Source organism: Xenopus laevis, chromosome 7L (genome assembly GCF_017654675.1).
Source record: "Xenopus laevis strain J_2021 chromosome 7L, Xenopus_laevis_v10.1, whole genome shotgun sequence".
In the NCBI taxonomy this organism is placed as follows: Eukaryota; Metazoa; Chordata; class Amphibia; order Anura; family Pipidae; genus Xenopus; species Xenopus laevis.
In genome coordinates, this window is record NC_054383.1 from 50915064 (window position 1) to 50935241 (window position 20178).

The window sequence follows — 20178 nt, forward strand, 5'->3', positions numbered from 1 at the left end:
TGAACGATTCGAACTAAAAATCGTTCGAATATCCGACCATTCGATAATCAAAGTACTGTCTCTTTAAAAAAAACTTCGACCCCCTACTTTGCCACCTAAAACCCACCGCGGTGCAATGTTAGCCTATGGGGAAGATCCCCATAGGCTTTATAACAATTTTTAGGTCGAAGAAAAATCGTTCGATAGATGGATTAAAATCCTTCGAATTGAACGATTCAAAGGATTCAATCGTTCGATCGAACGATTTTTCGTTCGATCATTCGATTGATCTATTTGCGGTAAATCCTTCGACTTCGATATTCAAAGTCAAAGGATTTACATTCGGCAGTCGAATATTGAGGGTTAATTAACCCTCGATATTCAACCCTATGTAAATCTGCCCCAAAGTGTATTGGATTAACAGAAAATATGCAATAAGCATAACAAAATTAAACAGGTGCATAAATTTGGGCACCCCAATAGAGATATTACATTGATACATCGATTTATCAAGAGTCGAAGTGAATTCAAGGGAATTTTCAAAGTAAAAAAATTAAAAATTCAAAGTAATTTTTTGGATACTTCAACCATCGAATAGGATACTACGACTTCAAATTTACTTCAACTTCGATTCAGAGTAAAAATCGTTCAAATATTCAACGATTCGATAATCAAAGTACTGTCTCGTTAAAAAAACTTCGACTTCAATACTTCGGCAAATTAAACCTGCTGAAGTGCTATGTTAGCCTATGTGAACCTTCTAGACTATTTTTTGAAGTCTTCACACATCGAAGTAAAATCGTTTGATCGTATGCTAAAATAGTTTGAATCGTTCGATTCGAACAATTTAATAGTAAGATTGAAACGATTTTACTTCGATCATTCGATGGCCAAATTCCGTGAAAAATACTTTGACTTCGATATTCGAAGTCGAAGTTTTTCAATTCGAGGGTTGAATTTCGAAGTATTTATCACGTTGAAATTTGACCCTTGATAAATCTGCCCCCTAGTTGAGCCTCCTTTTGCAAATGTAACAGCCTCTAGACACCTCCTATAGCCTTTGATGAGTGTCTGGATTCTGGATGTCTGGTATTTTTGACCTTTCGTCCATATAAAATCTCTTCAGTTAAGTTAAATTTGATGGCTGCCGAGCATGGACAGCCTGTTTCAAATCATCCCATAGATTTTTGATCATATTCAAGTTGGGAGACTGTAACGGCCATTCCAGAATATTGTACTTCTCCCTCAGCATAAATGCCTTTATAGATTTCAAAGTGTATTTAGGGTCATTGTCTTGTTGAAATATCTGACCCTCGACTTCAACAAGGGCCCCAGTCCCTGAACTAACCACACAGCCCCACACAGCATGATGGTACCTCCACCAAATTTGACAGTAAATAGCAGATGTTTTTCTTGGAATGTGGTGTTCTTCTTCCACCATGCAAAGCATTTTTTGTTATGTCCAAATAACTCAATTTTTGTCTCATCAGTCCAAAGCACTTTGTTCCAAACTGACTGTGGCTTGTTTAAATGTGCTTTTGCATTTTTGCGTGAGTGCAGAAAGGGCTTCTTTCTCATCACCCTGCCATACAGATATTCTTTGTGCAAATTGAGCTATATTGTAGAACGATGTACAGATACACCATCTGCAGCAAGATGTTCTTGCAGGTCTTTGGAGGTGATCTTTGGGTTGTCTGTAACCATTCTCACAATCCTCTGCATATGCCACTCCTGTATTTTTCTTGGCCTGCCAGACCTGGGTTTTACATAAACTGTGCCTGTGGCCTTCCTTTTCCTGATTACATTCCTTACAGTTGAAACTGACAGTTTAAACCTCTGAGATAGCTTTTTGTAGCCTTCCCCTAAACCATGATACTGAACAATCTTTGTTTTCAGATCTTTTGAGAGTTGCTTTGAGGATCCCATGCTGTCACTCTTCAGAGAAAAGTCAGAAGCACAACTTGTAATTGGCCACCTTAAATACTGTACCTTTTCTCATGAATGGATACACCTGCCTATGAAGTTCAAGCCTTAACGAGCTAATCTAACCAATGTGATGTTGCCAGTAATAAGTGTTGAGCAGTTACATGCATTCAAATTAGCATTAGGGAATGTTATATAGGTCACCAATTGCAAATTTTTTTGCAATTTTTTTGCAATGCGAATAAATGTTAACATTCTGAACAATTTTGCCATTTTGCAAATGTAATAAACATTTTGAAGACCCTTTACTCCTCACACGATAGTAGAATAACGTTTGTGAATTTGCAATAGTGCGCAGTGTATTAAATAAAACTTCTTACTGAAAAGAATTTTATGTTAGTTCCAAAAGTTTATACCACCTTCAAGCACATCTTAAAGGTGCACAACGTGCAATTAAAATTCATGATGCAATAAAAGTCTAATTAACATTGCAACATACAAATTTGTATTCTTATTTGTGTGCAAATTTGTAATTACATTACCTCCATAGTGTAATATTTAAACCCAAACTTTCAGGTGTGTGTGTTAATATTAATGCATTTAAGCAAATCACAGATGAGGGCATTCCAAAGTTTGACAGATGACTGTTCATTTATCTTCTGTGAACTCAGATAATTGATTATCAATATTATTCTGGTATGACTTCATAACATAATTGTTATTTTTCAATAAAACTGTTTATCTTTTACACTGGATACCTGCTTACTTGATGACATAGATGTGAATGAATCAGGTTAACTCCTTGCTAACAATTATGTAAAACACAAAACTTATAGAAAACATCAATTTAGTATAATTTCATGTTGTGAAGAAATTAAAACACTGTAGCACAAACAATCTTATTCTTGGCATGAGTATGTACTGAAGGTACAGTCAGAAACAGTCTAGTGTTACATAATCTAATGTTACAAATGTACACATCCATCAACTTCAACCTTTTGCCCAATAGCTACTATGGAACTTGCAAATGATTTTGAAAATCCTCTTCCTGAAGCTGTATCCAACTTGTCTCAAAAGGGAAAAAATTCCTTTATAATTGAAATATATTTTCCCAAACAAAAATTCAAGAATATTTATCATGGAAGACCTACTTGATTCTCTTTAATAAGTTTGATCAGTCATATATTGTATTGTACTTTCCAGAAGTGTTAAATAATTTTTTTAACATTTTGAATTGTAAAATGGTCTGTTCTAATTTTTTCATCTGTGAATGCTTCATAACTGTCTCTCTACTCACATACTACATACAATCCTTTTTTATTCTAACTGTAACCCCTATTTTTCTGGTGTTATTCATGTTTTGCTTTAACCTATTTTTAATAGGGGTCAACATCCACAGCAAAAACATTTGTGAGTTTTCCCATGTACAAAGATTGAAAAGAGGCATTGGAATAAATGAGGATCCATGTGCATTTTGTGCACCATTCTAAGGTCCCCATCACATTCACACATAGTAGATTCAATTATATCATGTGCAGTTTTTTATTCCTTGAATGAACTCACAACTTGAATGTTTTCTAATTTATAAAAAAAACTTGAATCAATGTAGTCGGGGGGGAAAAACTTACTCTGATCAAGTTTTCATTGGAAAAAAGCTTGAATCTGTCAAATTGAGCCAATCCCACTGAAAGAAATCGAACATCATGAAGGCTACAAACATCTAAGAACAAAATGGTTGAAGGGACCTCTGCCAATGACTTATACATGACCTCGACAGGTTTTTGTTTTTTTGGTTAAAATCAACTCGACCTTTGATAAATAACCCCCTTACCTTATAAAATGTCTATCAAAAATAAGGTAAAATGACCAATTATAAATACCAAAGAATGGTTAGTTAGGGCTGTTATATTGTCATGAATATTAATTAAAAATTGTTAGGTACTTTAAACTATACCCTAGATTCTATAATACTGTATATGTGAACATCTTATACAAACAAAACTGAATAGACAATAGAATTAATTTGTAAAGATCAAATGAAATATACAGTGAAAACATTCTTAATTACCATATCTCATCCATGGGAGTACTAATATCTTAGTTAGCAAGAAAATCCCAGAAAACATTTGTTGTTTTCAAAATCTTTAATTGATAAACATATGTGTCTTTAAATAACCTTATTCACTATTTAACATCATTATTACCAGGTGAGATTAGAGATCATGAATACGTGATCAGCTTACAGGAGCAGTGTCTGAATAAAAACTGGCTCAGTTCTGGCTTCATTTTGTAAAATAAAAAGAAGCATTACTTACCATACACATAAACTAGCTTTGTCTCATTACATTTAAATCCAGGAAGAGAATAGAAATATCAGATAACCTAGAAAAGCCATGTGACATCCTATATGTTACATACACAGGAACATATTAATACTTTGCCATGTAAAAAATATGCCTCATATGCCTAAGTTGTATCAATGAAAGCAGGATCAATGAAGCTCTGGTTTAATGACAATTATGGATATTAGGAACTTGCTGAGAGGATATCATGGAAGTATTGAGGTATGCTTCTGAAAACATTCTGAATTGATTGATAGCTTTGGTCGAACAAGCTTGTTTATAGGTAACAAACCTGAGTAGCAATCAGCCACTGCATAAAGTGATGCTAAGCTTGTTCATTACTGCTGCTTTTAAAGAATAACACTGCATTGTTTATGTCATAGACAACTGAAGATTGTACTCCACTCAAATAATGAGTAGTGTTTTATGTTTGAAAATGATACATTAAACCTCTAGCAAGCCCAGTGGAGTTTGCTAATTAACTGCTTTTTAAAGTCACGTCCACCTGTGATATTCTGCATACTGGCAACATGTTACCTGTAATAATTTTAACCTTAGTAATAACAACAATTGCAAGTGAAATTGCATGGTCCCTAAAGGGCTGTTAAATTGCCATTGCATCCAAGGCGATAGTAATTTAGTCCCTTAACTAAAAAATATATTTTTTTACCAATAGTTTTTAAATATTATCCCCGCTGCACAGTGGCACCCAATATAATGTTCCCCATACCTGCTCTTTAACAGGGAAGTAGGACAGTAGAGTCGGGTCATGACTGAGTAGTATCATGTACACAGGATGCTTATCTGGTCCTGTCTTCCAGTGCACATGGTCAGTGATTGCCAACAGAAAGCCTACCACTGGATGCAACTTGGTGGCTGCCATTTGAAAATGATAATATTGAGACCACATTAACTTACAAAACCATTGAACTCATAACTCCAGAGAGTTTGAATCAATGGGCACATTAGAATTAAATTGAAATATTCATTTATACTCTACTTACTCAGTATTTATCCAGGGCTTTGGAGAATTCTCACATTGCAATACCATAAATATAATTTTGTATGTAATCTTGTATTTATTTTTGCTTTTTTAACAGGAGAGCTTATAAAGGGAAATATTTCTTTACTGACTTAGATAACAGATGCTTGTTGTCTAGAAAAGCCTTTGGTTCAATAGCTTTAACATTACCAGTCAGTAAACACTTGTTAATGTGACAGATGAGTGGTGAAAATTGACAACTTTCAAGATATCTGTGCACCATTGGCATTTACTCATAAGTGACAATTTCACAGTTGACATTGTATAATAGCAACTACATAGCAGTGCTAAAGTAAAAAGAAATATTACATTATTTTGGGTCTATTCACTTTGTTTAATATCAAGAATAGAGGGGTAATTTAACATAGTGTCTTATTGTTAAACAGTTCTTCAATGCCTTTCTCTTTAATAATAAACCAGTTCTTTATTTTTAATGTTAACTACGCTAGCATAAATTCATGTTTATGGCAATTCAATAACCATATTTTGGTAGTGTTTAACATTTTATTTAAAAAGTACTGTTTCTATTTTTGCAAATGATACTAAATTATGCAGAACTATAGGTTCCATGGAGGATGCTGCCACATTGCAGAATGATTTGTCTAATTTGGGAAACTGGGCAACAAACTGGAAAATGAGGTTCAATGTTGCTAAATGCAAGGTTATGCAAGGATATAATATAAATGCAAGTTATACACTAAGGGGCAAATTTATCAAAGTAATTTTTGGGTACTTCGACCAATGAATAGTCCAACTTCGATTCAAAGTTGAAAAAAAAACTTCAAAATTCGAAGGTCAAATTTTTTTGAAGTACTGTCTCTTTAAAACTTCAACTTCGACCATTTGCCACCTAAAAGCTGCCGAAGTGCTGTTTTAGCCTATGGGGGACCTCCTAGAACTGGTATGGAGGCAATTGGGGGAGTTTGGAAGATCGAAGGTCGAAGTTAAAAAAACTTCGAATCAAAGTAGATTGAAGTAGCGCTACTTCGAATCGTACGATTCAAAGTAGGTCCACTTCAACCCCACAAAACCTTGACCACCATTCGATTGGTCTTTTTGAATTCAAAGTAAATACTAAAGCAAATAAAGTTCTGTCTTGCATAAAAAAGGGCATTAACTCAAGGGATGAAAACATAATAATGCCTCTTTATAGGTCCCTTGTTTAGCCTCATCTGGAGTATGCAGTGCAGTTTTGGACTCCAGTCCTGAAGAGGGATATAAATGAGTTGGAGAGAGTGCAGAGACGTGCAACTAAACTGGTTAGAGGGATGGAAGACTTAAATTATGAGGGTAGATTGTGAAGGTTGTGGTTGTTTTCTCTGGAAAAAAGGTACTTGCGAGCGGACATGCTTACACTTTACAAGAACATTATAGACAAATAGCAGGGAACCTTTTTACCCATAAAGTGGATCACCATACCAGAGGCTACCCCTTTAGCCTATAAGAAAAGAACTATCATTTGAAGCAACGTAGGGGGTTCTTCACAGTCAGGACAGTGAGGTTTGGAATGCACTGCCGGGTGATGTTGTAATGGCTGATTCAGTAAATGCCTTTAAGAATGGCTTGGATGATTTTTTGGACAGACATAATATCAAAGGCTATTGTGATACTAAACTCTATAGTAAGTTTAAGTATGGGTATATATAATTTATGTAAAAGCATGGAGGGGTGTGTGTATGGATGCTGGGTTTTCATTTGGAGGGTTGAACTTGATGTTGAACTTGTCTTTTTTCAACCCGATTTAACTATGTAACTATGTTTGTTTGGGTAACAAGAGGATGGGATAGGTGCTCCAGAATTAGTTGTAAAGCTACTCACCAAACAGTGAAAGTGGCCCAGGTGCACCAGCCCCAGACCCCCAGCTTCGGGGAGCGGTACAGCAGAAGATAAAGAAGCAGGGCTGACCAGCACTCAAACGGATCCACAAGACCATATTCAGTTAAAAGATAAATTTATTGGTAGAAAAATTTAAAATATAGCTTCATCTCCATCCACCCAATGGGTGGAGATGAAGCTATATTTTAAATTTTTCTACCAATAAATGTATCTTTTAACTGAATATCTCTGGTCTTGTGGATCCGTTTGAGTGCCGGTCAGCCCTGCTTCTTTATCTTCTGGGTAAAAAATAGACCATGAGTAGCCACATAAATGCAAGGTCTACTGTAAATTTGAGTTGCTGGAATTCAGGAATCTACACAAATGGGCACTACCCATCAAACACAAAAGATGGTGTGTAGGGTCAAATAAGTATATAAAAAAGAGCTTACCCTCCAGCTGCACCCTCCCATCCGTTAGTTCCGAAACTCGAGTGAGGTAAATAGTAAAACTTAACCTTTAATAAATCGTTAAAAGCGAGGTCTAGATAGCAACATTAAAATTGAGGTTAGGTATAGGAGGCTGATTGACTAGGTAACAATGGGTTCGAGGGGTAATGTGCTAATTGCACTTATATCACTAAAAAGTAACGGTTGGTCAAAGGTGATCAAATAATGCTTATCAATTAATGCATTGATCAATCTGAACGTCTATAAGGTACACCATATAATGCCCCACATCATGCCAACCCCTTCACCCACTTCGTTTCACGATCGGTCGGCAAATGCCTTTGACAAAGCCCGCAATTGGCGGGTGAAACGTGCGTCAGGCGCATTTTAGCTTCAGGTTGGGCAGGCGTCTGATAGGGACTTGGACTGGGGTAATCGGATCAGGAGGGCACCTTTTGAGGGTGAAGGGGTTGGATAATTGGATACTTGTACCTAGGGTACATATGAGTTCTGAATGAACCTAAACAACTTAAGGTCTTTGTTACCTCAAGCTTTCACTTGCTCAACCGTACACTAAAGGGGAGGGATCCTGAAGTGCGTGAAGGGGTTGGCATGATGATGATGAAAAAATCTATTCATTTTAGCAGAAAACTACTTAAATGAAAGTAATACACACCTCCATTCAATTACCCGCAAGACTTGTTTAGTAAATGTCTGTTAAGTATTCTAGCAAGCTTTCAAAAACCATCCTCTAATAATGACACATTTAGATAATATTTCTGTGTGAAAATTACAAAAATGAAATTGCCTTACTCCTATATAATTAAATGTCTAGCAGAACCCTTGCTACTGGTCCAGTGTGTAAGCATACCATTAATAAGGATAGCATAATTTTAACATCAATTTGCAGGTTTGGAAAATGTGACATTGCTGAAAGATAATCTATTAAAATCTGTACTAATATACAGTATCTTCAAACTGTTTACTAATTGCATCTTTCTGCATCAATTCTGTGAGTGATAACATGCATAATCCCCCAAGATGCTACCAAAGGTTCTGAGGTGCCAAGTTTTCTGTATTCTTGTCTCTTCTTAGCGTTGAAGATGATACATTAACTTAGGAAACTTAGAGATTTTCTTATTGGGCTAGATTTTAAAAATGTATACTCAAGGTTCTTCAGTAGTTACTCCTTTGATGATGCATCCAATAGTGCAAAATGTGTCAGGAAAGTGCATCTTGGGGACCATGTGTTATTAGGATGCATTCCTTTCATTTGGTGTGGTATGAATTTTATAAATGATAAAACTCCAATAATTATGGTTATGTGTGAAACTGCAATTTTGATTAGTTACCAAATAAACCAGTAACTGGTTAGTTACTGTATTCAGGATCTTGGCAATGATTAGCAAGCATAATAGATTTATTTTCCTATTAGTATTAATGTTTTATGATTTTTTAATAGTTATTCATTTTTTTTATTTTCAGTATATAGACTAATTTATGGGAAATGTAGGTGTATATATACTAAACAAAGTGCACCCTTAGAAATCTCAGGGGATTAAAATGATCAAAATTCTAATTTGGTGTAAATTAAATTAAACATTCTGTTGCATAACATATGAGTTTGCACAACAAAAGTCAGAATTTAGTCCTCAGTTAAATCCATTGTAATGGGTATAAAGTTGTGTTGAAATAGGAATGCATAAGAAACAATCTAATTGAGCACAGTTTTGCTAATGACTCTATTGCACTTTTGTGGATTATTTGCCGCTTTACTGCCTTTACACTTATTCATGAAAATTCAGCTTTTTCATAGTAAATAGTGGTGAAGGATATTGTAATTCTTTTTCAGAATTATGACTATAGATAGATAGATAGATAGATAGATAGATAGATAGAATATCACAACTTTAACTGCAGGTGTAATATTACAGACAGTTTTACAGCTGTGTCCTCGCTATTTTGGCCATATTGTGAGTGTCATGTATTGGCTCTTGAATGCTATTTTTTTATTCAACTTTAGATTGTGCAGCTTTTAGCCTCCCCAAACAAAAATATCACCCTCCTCCTATGCCCATGTTGCATCACTGCGGACGGATCGCTGGGTTTCATGCCACTAGCATGTGGTTAATTTCAGGATACGAGTAGAGCGCCATCTTAGTTTTTAATCCATGAGACTGAATTCTCGCTGTGCCTATAAGAGCTGCAGCTCTATAAGTGCTATTACCTGATTGCCACCTACACTGGTAACCACATGCACATCGATGGGCAGGCAATTGTGGGAATTCAATAGTTGTCAGTGGCTCCGTGTAGTGAATTGTTGATGTAGGTGTGAGCCATAGGCTGAGGAATAATGCTTGTTTGCTTACAAATGTTTAATGTGTTTTATTACAAACAGCCATTGTACCATAAATTGCGTTTTCTCAGGACATTGATAGATGCTTCCATTATTATGTCTCAAGAACTGGCTTGTGCTCATGCACTGGTGACCTTTCCCCCATTTCCCTGCTTATCAAGGACCAAAACAGTTGCTAGAAACATTGATGGGTGAAATAGTTAAATACACTATTTTACTGGCATTCTGCTCTACCAAAGTAACACTATATTACATTTTACTATATATATATATATATATATATATATATATATATATATATATATATATATATATATATATATATATATATATATATACACTTGCCCTGTGTTCATCTTGCTATAGATTCTGGGGGTATTTATACATGAGTGCCACTTTTCCATCCTGCTATGATATCTGGGAAATTATACATGAAATTTATACTGCATTACTTCTCCCCAATGAGAGGAGCACACACATTTAACAGGACCACCTCCAAAGATGTCCCCAGCCCACCAATGCTGTTCATGCTTCCCTGATTTTTAATCACTGCAGTCTGCACCAGATTATTTTCACAATACTGGCACTGTGTTACAAAAATTACATTTTAGTTGTACAATACTTTGCTCTAAATAAGTGTACCTAAGGTGACCAGATTTTCAGAGTGAAATCTGGGGACAGGGCAATTTTTAGACCACGCCCACTGTGTAAGACACCCCCCCACTAACCACTCCCCATTTTGCAAATACACCCTCTGTAAATATATAAATGATATGAGCGCAGTGGCAATTCTGTGTATAATACCCCCAAAATTTATAGTAGGTCAGAACAGAGATTATTTAATGTATAAATACCACCAGAACTCATAGTAGGATGGCACAGAGATTATTTCATGTATAAATACCCCCAGAACTCATATAGTTGGATGGCAGAGTGGTAATTTCATGTATAATGCTCCAAAACAGTCACTATATTTTTTTGAGACACTTACAGCAGAGGTGACAATAAGAGAAAACTTTCTATAAGTAGAACACTATAGATGTGGACTATGTGCCATGTGGAGCGAAAATCAGTCAATAATGGAAAGATCAAGAAGATAAACTTTACTCTGGGGCAGCGTCTGACCTGGCTATCACTTTGGATCCCTGCACTTGGAACTCTCTCATGCCATGCAGCGGCAGCCAGCCATTTCTGTGAGCCGAGTGGTGCTGCTGCTATATTGCTGCATTCCTTTCCTCATTCCATAGTAGAAAGCCATTGTGTGCAGCAGAAGAGGGAGGGGGTGGAGGGGGGATCAGACAGGAGACACATTTGGCAGTCCTTCATCACAGCTTGCAAATTAGCCAATGAGGGAGGCACTTCAGGTTTTGCACTTGCAGTGAATCGAATGTAGTGTTTGATTCTCATGTTGTGTGGTACCAATTGGCATAGCGCAGTCTTCTGTTTTGAAGGACCTGCAAACAAAGCCTGAATGCCTGGCGATCCAGGGATTTCGCAGGAGCTTTTTTGCCACACGGGGACAGCCAACCAGGACAATCTGCACAGCGACAGCACCTCTGAAATAGGGTACATCCCCGGCAAATGGGGATGAAGGGTAACCTTAAGTGTACCAGTTTCAGTAAGTTTTATTTTATTATTTTTTAAGTTCAGTCCTATGACATTAGATAAGTAATTCTTACGCACGGCACATTTGCTCTGGGGGGGGCAGTTGCAAATTTTTGCACTGGGGCCCCTAGGTGTCTAGTTACACCACTGCCTGGACCCCCAGTTCGACCCTGCGAGTGCACCATTAAGTGATTGGCAGTGGGCCCACGGCCGCCAGCTGCCCGGTGCATCCGTCACTTTGTTTTCCTCCCTCTCCTTCCATTGCCTGCCAGTACTTCAGGACGCATTATAGAGGGTTGGAGCCAGGCTGCTGAGGACCCTGTTCATGCTCTGATTGGCCTGTGCTATGCCTGCACGTAAGTTCTACCTTTCAGGCAGGAGGCAACACACTGTGCTATGCCTGCACATAAGTTCTACCTTTCAGGCAGGAGGCAAGCGCACTTCTATTAGTTGTGGGTGGCTCTGAGTATAATGATCAAGCACAGTTTGATTCCATGTGATCTTCACATCAGAGAGTTAAATGTATCCAATACATTGGACCAAATAGTCGCACATATAAAAATTCATAATTGACTCGAGTCAAAAATATGTTGATGCCCATTGTCAATGGTTTTACATATATATATATATTATGTAACGTCACTCGTCCAAGTGGTGCCGTCTCTGGGGGGTTTAGGTAGATTGCGGGGATCGGATTGGTCTCAGAAAACCACAGTTCACACTCAGCTTTGAGTTTTAAGCTGACCGCAATCAGCTTTATTCATATATATAACCGACACACAGGAGCATATTGAAAAACAAAACATAAAAAGAAATCCTAGCCTGTCCGGCTCTAACTAACATACCGCCGCTCCCTCTCTATACCATAGAGAGGATCTAGCATCCAACTCTACAAAAAAACAGTAGTTTGTTTGGTTACTCACTGTGTCCGGCTCTCCCCTTACTGCATGCAGGCAGTTCCCCAGGAAGAGAGAGAGTCCCTCTGGAGACACCATGTTTAAAGGGGTTTCCCCTGAAGTCTCGCGAGGCCACTAATTAGCCAGGCTTCACCAAAAACCTGGATAGCCTGGTGAATGGAAGTCCCACCCGCTCACTTCCATTCACTCCAGGGCCCTTTTTACCGGCTTTTCCATAAGCCAAATGCAGTGAAAGAACACTCTTTCACTGCTGACATACTTTCCCTGGAGCTTAGTATATATAAGAGAGAAATCTGGGAGAAATATAAACACCTTCCACCTCTAATCCAGCATTTCTCTCACACACCCTCCCCCTCTGTTTCGACGTAGGGGTCGGAACACAATTAGCCTCAAGACAGTGTACCCGGGATAAGGCATCTGCATTTCCCAGCTGGGACCCCGGTCTATGCTCCACTGTGAACTTGTAGTTCTGAAGGGCCAGGAACCATCTTGTCACCCTTCTATTCTTTTCACGATTTTCACACATCCATTTAAGGGGGGCGTGGTCAGTAACTAATGTAAACTGGGGGCCTAACAGATAGTACCTAAGCTCCTCCAGAGCCCACTTCACTGCTAAGCATTCCTTCTCTACTGTAGCATAGTTTCTCTCATGGATGTTCAGCTTTTTACTCAGGAAAACTATAGGATGCTCTGCACCTTCTCTGATTTGGGATAGTACTGCTCCGACCCCCACATCAGATGCATCAGTCTGTACAATAAATGTCTGTGTGAAGTCTGGGGTTATCAGTACTGGTTGGCTACATAAGGCTTTTTTCAGGGTCTGAAAGGCCTGCTCTGCCTCAGAGTTCCACTTGATCATTATGGACTTGGTCCCTTTTGTAAGGTCAGTCAGAGGGACAGCTATAGTAGCAAAGTTAGCTATGAACCGTCTATAGTAACCAGTGATCCCCAAAAAAGCTCGAACCTGTTTTTTTGTGACTGGTCTAGGCCATTCTTGAATGGCCTGCACCTTGTTAAGCTGAGGCTTAACTAGCCCTCTACCAATGTTATACCCCAAATACTTGGCCTCTTCCAGGCCTATGCTACATTTTTTTGGGTTAGCCGTCAAACCGGCCATTCGTATGGAATCAAGCACGGCCTGTACCCTAGGTAGATGGGATTGCCAATCCGAGCTATGGATAACGACATCATCAAGGTACGCTGCTGCGTAGTGCCTATGGGGCCTTAAGATTTGGTCCATGGTACGTTGGAAGGTTGCCGGGGCTCCATGTAACCCAAACGGCAACACTACATACTGGAACAGACCTTCAGGAGTACTAAAAGCAGTTTTCTCTTTGGCTTGATCAGTCAGGGGAATCTGCCAATAGCCCTTGGTCAAATCTAAGGTTGTCAGGTATCTAGCCGTCCCTAGTCTCTCAATTAACTCGTCCACACGAGGCATAGGGTAGGCATCAAATTTGGAGACCGTATTTAATTTTCGAAAGTCGTTACAGAAGCGCCAGCTCCCATCCGGTTTAGGTATTAAGACAATGGGACTGGACCACTCGCTATGCGACTCCTCAATGACTCCCAACTCTAACATCTTTTTAACTTCCTGAGATATGGCTTCTCGTCTAGCTTCAGGCACCCTATAAGGTTTTACGTTAACCTTTACCCCAGGTTCAGTTATGATGTCATGCTTTACCAAAGAGGTTCGTCCAGGTTTCTCAGAAAAAACATCCCTATTCTGGGTTACAAAGGTCTGTACTTCTTTCCTCTGAGTGTCTGACAAGGAGTCTGATACGTTAACCTCTGGCACTAAGGGTTCTGCCCTTAGAGATGAAGTAGGTTTGGTGAACAATGACATTCTTTCTTTCCAGGATTTTATAAGATTGACATGGTAAATTTGCTCGGGTTTTCTTTTACCTGGTTGGCGAACCTTATAATTTACTTCACCAATCTTTTCAAGGATCTCAAAGGGTCCTTGCCACTTTGCCAAAAATTTGCTTTCTACCGTGGGTATCAACACAAGTACACGATCACCAGGGGAAAAATTGCGTACTCTGGCACCCCTATTATACACCCTGTGTTGAGCTTCTTGCGCCTGCTCCATGTGCTCTCTTACTATGGGCATCACCGCGGTGATCCTGTCCTGCATTTGGCATACATGCTCAATGACACTTTTAAAGGGGGTGGGTTGTCCCTCCCAAGTCTCCTTTGCTATGTCCAACAAGCCCCTAGGGTGCCTACCATATAGCAACTCAAACGGTGAGTATCCCGTAGATGATTGAGGGACCTCCCTTATGGCAAACATCAAATAGGGTAACAGGTAATCCCAATTTTTCCCATCCTTGTCTACCACCTTCTTGAGCATATTTTTGAGCGTTTTATTGAACCTTTCCACTAATCCATCAGTCTGGGGGTGGTATACCGAAGTGCGAAGTTGGACTACTTTAAACAGCTTGCACAGGTCCTTCATGACCCGGGACATAAACGGGGTGCCTTGGTCTGTGAGTATTTCCTTTGGGATTCCTACCCTGCTAAAGACATGTACCAACTCCCTAGCAATGGATTTAGAGGAGGTATTACGTAGAGGAATGGCCTCGGGGTATCGGGTAGCATAATCCAATATTACTAATATATGTTGGTGTCCCCGTGCCGACTTTACTATTGGGCCCACCAAATCCATGGCTATCCTCTCAAATGGTGTCTCTATCACAGGGAGAGGGACCAAAGGGCTCCGAAAATGCGGCCTAGGAGCCGAATACTGACAGTCTGGACAGGAACTACAGTATTGCTCGACTTCACCATGTATTCCTGGCCAGAAAAACCGTTGCAAAATTCGCTCTTTGGTCTTCTCTACACCTAAATGTCCGCCCATCACATGTTTATGTGCGAGGTCAAGTACCATACGCCGGTATGATTTTGGGACAACCAGCTGCTCTACCCGGTCATTTCCCTTTTCTACTACCTGATATAGTAGGTCATTTTGGAGGGCTAAGTAGGGACAAGAGGGTCTAGAGTCAGAATCTATAGATTTCCCATCTATCATTTTTACATTGGCCCTTGCTCTAGACAGTGTGGGATCCTTTAACTGCTCTGAAGCAAAATTATCCCTCCTAATCTCCAAGTCAGGCATGTCATTGTCTTCCTCCAATGGGTCTACACGAACTTTCCCATCTGGTATAGTCTGGTCAACCTGTGGTTCCCTGTCTACCTCATCAGATTCCCCTGCTAATACAGAAAAGGGAAAACCGGTAGTAACCCCACCCTCCGGTACTCCCTCAGACACTTTATTACCGGAATCAGGGCAGCTTCCCTTTGAGTAGGATTGGTCCATAACCTTGTCAGTTTCCCACAATTTCCAGAAATGTGGAAAGTTTCTCCCCAAAATTATATCATGTGGTAAAGTGGGAACCAACCCTACGGGGTACCTTAATGTCCCGTAGGCAGTTTTGATTTCCACTTCAGCCATAGCATACTCGCGAGTATCCCCATGAATACATGTGACCCCTACCGTCTCAGGCCCATACTGAGGCGTTTCAATCAACAAAGATTTCATCAGGGTAACCTGGCTACCAGAATCTAATAATGCATTTACTAGCTTTCCTTCCACAACAACATCACACAGGTACTTATCCTTCCCTGTCTTTGGAAGGGCAGTACATACAACCTGAGCATACATTGACGTACGTCTCTTTGTTAAGGCAGTATCACACTGCATAGGCTCATCAGTTAGGCTGCAGTCGGCAGCAAAGTGTCCCAGCATATGGCACCGGTAACACCGCACCAAGTCTTTATTGGGTCCTCTGCGAGGAGGGGTCCCTCCTGGCACATTTTGGTAGTCTCTGGGTCTAGTGCCTGTAGATTCTCCACGTTGGAGCATGCTCTTATCGGTCGTAGGTCCCTTTTTCCATGCAGGGAGTTTGCTGGATATGCCAGGAAGTTTCCCTTTGGGAGCTAGGGTGTGCTCCACTTGTTGAAAACTGAGTAGCTCTTCGGCAGAAAGGTACCTCTCTACCATTTCCACAAGCTGGTCTGCAGTTGTTGGGTCTGCATGGCTTACCCATTTGCGCAAAGGTGAAGGCAGAGACCTAAGGTACCGGTCCATCACTATCCACTCCACAATCTGTGGCCCTGTTAGGGTCTCCGGCTGCAACCACTTTTTAGTTAGATGAATTAGGTCATGCATCTGGGAGCGTGGAGGCTTTTCTGCCATAAACATCCACTGATGAACACGCTGGGCACGGACCGAGAGGGTGACCCCCAGCCGGGCCAAAATCTCAGCTTTTAGTTTGTCATAATCTTTAGCGGCAACATGATCCAGATCAAAATAGGCTTTTTGTGGTTCCCCAGAGAGAAAGGGTGCCACCAGGCCTGCCCACTGCTCTTTAGGCCAGTCCTCTCGCTCTGCTGTCCTCTCAAATGTGAAAAGGTAAGCTTCAACATCATCACTTGTTGTCAGCTTTTGCAGATAGTAGCTAGCCCGTATAGCAGTTGGTTTAACAGTTTCTGTAGGGGGTGCTGCAGCACTCCTTGCAGCTAGCTGCTGCACTACCTCTTTGAGGAGCTCCCGGTCTTGTCGCTGCTCCTCTCGGTTTGCGATCAGCTGTTGCTGCTGGACTCTGGTGGCCTCTTGCTGAGCAGCCGTAGCCTGTATCAGGGCCTTGAGAACGTCGTCCATAATGCCTTGCAGCAAAACACTTTATAATGCACAGCTGGAACTGGGTTTCTGGCCCTTTAAATCTTCCAAAAATAAAAAATTGTTTTTTTTTTTTTTTTTAATTGCCAAAGCCTCCTCCACCATATGTAACGTCACTCGTCCAAGTGGTGCCGTCTCTGGGGGGTTTAGGTAGATTGCGGGGATCGGATTGGTCTCAGAAAACCACAGTTCACACTCAGCTTTGAGTTTTAAGCTGACCGCAATCAGCTTTATTCATATATATAACCGACACACAGGAGCATATTGAAAAACAAAACATAAAAAGAAATCCTAGCCTGTCCGGCTCTAACTAACATACCACCGCTCCCTCTCTATACCATAGAGAGGATCTAGCATCCAACTCTACAAAAAAACAGTAGTTTGTTTGGTTACTCACTGTGTCCGGCTCTCCCCTTACTGCATGCAGGCAGTTCCCCAGGAAGAGAGAGAGAGAGTCCCTCTGGAGACACCATGTTTAAAGGGGTTTCCCCTGAAGTCTCGCGAGGCCACTAATTAGCCAGGCTTCACCAAAAACCTGGATAGCCTGGTGAATGGAAGTCCCACCCCGCTCACTTCCATTCACTCCAGGGCCCTTTTTACCGGCTTTTCCATAAGCCAAATGCAGTGAAAGAACACTCTTTCACTGCTGACATACTTTCCCTGGAGCTTAGTATATATAAGAGAGAAATCTGGGAGAAATATAAACACCTTCCACCTCTAATCCAGCATTTCTCTCACAATATATTTATATATAGATATATATATATATATATATATATATATAGATATATAGATATATGTTAAATGAGATGTATTCTCTATCTTGTTTCTTAGTTTGGGACTGGCATGATATATTACTGAAAATACTTCTTATTTTCGTGGGACTCTTGAGTATGATTTGATTGTTTTTATTAATGATGTTTTTATGCTCATATGGTTTAATTGGTGTTAATCATCAGTTATTGTATCTTAAAGGGATGGCTACACTATCTCACGCACCAAAGAAATACTACTTTAAACTGATTTGACTAAATGGGATTTTTGGGTGGTGGTTGGGATACTAGATAGTTATGTGAAACTAGTTCACTGAGGATAACACATGACATGGGGATGTCTAATTTACATGGATCGCATTTATGGTAAAGGGTGAAATAAGGTTTGATCAATGACATTAGTAGTAGGAAACAGCAGCCTAAATTATCCTTATTAGTTAGTAGGATATTTCAAGATATTATGGAGTTTAAATGGTAATAAATGGAGGCTGTATTTCCTCCTCATGGTCTTGAAAAAGGTTAAAATGTTGACCCTTTTAATGTGTTAAAATAAAAGTAATAGAATTTTAAACTTTTTAAAGGTTCCCAGTGTGCACCTTCATCTTTTTAGATTTTTCTATGAAGTATTAGTGGGTAGCACCTGGGTCATTAAGTTTCCTGAAAAGGTGTGCTGAATATGCTGGGACTATATTATATATAGTATAGGTGTTATTTGTATAGAAAAAATTATATGGTAGATATGAGTATATTTGAGAAGAGAAGTGGGAGTATTGCAGGACAAAAGTTGAAAAGGAGAATATTTACGAACTGACCACTATGTTCTCAGCCTGACATTACTCTGTGTTTAAATATTCGTATTTAAGAGTATAGTATAGTATAGTACTGCAGGTTTTTATTCTTCCAAATCAAATTTAATAGCTAAGAGTGCATCTGTCATGTTATTTTCATCAACTGACCTGCCAGCTTGTTTTGCATTTTTATAACAAATGTACAGTATGTCTATAAATGTTGTCACCATGGTAGCCAATTCCATTATGGAAACTTGAGATCACTGAATATGCTCATATGGTAATAATTCTGTCTGTGTGTTATATTTTAAAATATAAAATAATACTGTACATCCCAGCTGTCCATGTATACAGATAACATCATGCTTAATTTCACATTCTACTTTATATTTATTTTATTCCAGTGTCCATTAAAATTACTTTTATCAACTGGGCATGAATGAAATGATTTTTTTTTACTTTTTTCCCCACAGAGAACAAAACAAAAAGTGTAAACAGTAAATTACTTTCAGATAAGCAAAATATACTGTAAATGAATCAGCCTGATTTTGCCCAGCATGTAGGTGACCAAACTGGGTAAAAATGCCAGCTTTACACAGGAAGGTAAACTTACTTGTAAGTGTTGGATCGACAGACAAATATGAAATTAAGACACACACACACACACACACACATCTTTCTATCTATCTAAATATCTAAATATCCTGTAAATTATATCCTTATAAACTGTGAGTTCTGATGTCATCAGTTATAAACGGTGAGTTCTGATGTCATTTCTGTCACATGACTCACTGAAACGTGTGTATTATAATAAATAAAGTACCCCCGGTTGCAAAATATAAGGATATTAGAAGTTGCCTCGGAGTTCCATGACCTGTATAAAAACACTCGGCCTCCGGCCTCGTGTTTTTATATGGTCATGAAACTCCTCGGTAATTTATAATATCCTTATATTTTACAAGAGGGGGTACTTTATTCACTATATATATATATATATATATATATATATATATATATATATATATATATATATATATATATATATATATATATATATAATTAGTGCAAAATCATTGCACTTATCCCTGTAAGAGATCAATCACAGAGCCTATGTGCTGTAAGCTGTTACATAGCAACCAGCTGTTTGGTGATCTCGGTGCAGCAGGAAGTGACACAGCAGCTAATGAGTGGCTGGCAAAAGAGAAAAGCCTGGCAGAGAGAACCACATGGTGGACAAAGAAATAGACCAGAGAGCTCTGGAGGGACAAAGAGTGTGAAAGGAGTACAGAGTGGAGGAAAATTACAGTACCCTAAAGAAGCACTTAAAGATACAGAGACTGTTTGGGGGAAGGACAGACATTAAGGAACAGTTCAGTGTGAAAATAAAAACGGTGTTAATAGACAGGCTGTGCAAAATAAAAAATGTTTCTAATATAGTTAGTTAGCCAAAAATGTAATGTATAAAGGCTGGAGTGACTGGATGTCTAACATAGCTAGAACACAACAGA

General features: G+C 39.1%; 1 protein-coding gene across 1 annotated transcript in view; it reads left to right on the plus strand.

Moving 5' to 3' along the window:
• Positions 1–20178, plus strand: part of LOC108695799 (pro-neuregulin-3, membrane-bound isoform) — a 635203-nt gene that overhangs the window by 168771 nt on the left and 446254 nt on the right. The gene's annotated exons all lie outside the window — the stretch shown is intronic.